Source organism: Octopus bimaculoides, unplaced genomic scaffold, assembly GCF_001194135.2.
Source record: "Octopus bimaculoides isolate UCB-OBI-ISO-001 unplaced genomic scaffold, ASM119413v2 Scaffold_173618, whole genome shotgun sequence".
Lineage (NCBI taxonomy): Eukaryota > Metazoa > Mollusca > Cephalopoda > Octopoda > Octopodidae > Octopus > Octopus bimaculoides.
This window is the reverse complement of record NW_026421422.1, coordinates 56,735-57,462: the sequence shown is the minus strand read 5'-3', so window position 1 is coordinate 57,462 and position 728 is coordinate 56,735.

The following is a 728-nucleotide window of genomic DNA, read 5'->3' as shown; positions in this document are numbered from 1 at the left end:
AAATATACCCAATTCATTTTACCTTCCCTTGCACTGAAAGCCTTCAGTGTGCTGTAAGCAACCAAGAGTCCACTGAAAGAGAAAGAGAGCATGTTTTTTAAAGCTACACATTGTCATTAGCTTGCATGAAATGAAAGATTTAAACAGGCGTGGCAGAGTGGTAAGAAGTTTGCTTATCAACCACATGGTTCTAGGTTCAGTCCCCCTGCTTGGGTAAGTGTCTTCTACTATAGCTTCAGACAGAGCAAAGCGTCTGAGTGGATTTTTTTGGTAGACGGAAACTGAAAGAAGCTTGTTGGATATATATAGGTGTAGGAGTGGCTGTGTGGTAAGTAGCTTGCTTACCAACCACATGGTTCCTGGTTCAGTCCCCCTTGACACCCAGACCACATTCCTAGCGCACCCACCCCCAACTAACCATCACAAACATAGACCCCTTTCTAAAGCAAATTCAAAAGCAACTGTATTTCACAAATAAAACTTAACCTATCGAACCCATTTTTTTGTTGTTTATACATGAATCACAATACCACTTGGAACTTTTCTCCGCCCCTAGGGAGGTGGGTAATACCACCCACTTGGAACTTTTCTCCGCCCCTAGGGGAGTGGGTAATACCGCCCACTTGGAACTTTTCTCCGCCCCTAGGGGAGTGGGTAATACCGCCCACTTGGAACTTTTCTCCGCCCCCCCCCCTAGCGGGTGGGGGTGGGGGTGGCAATACCGCCCA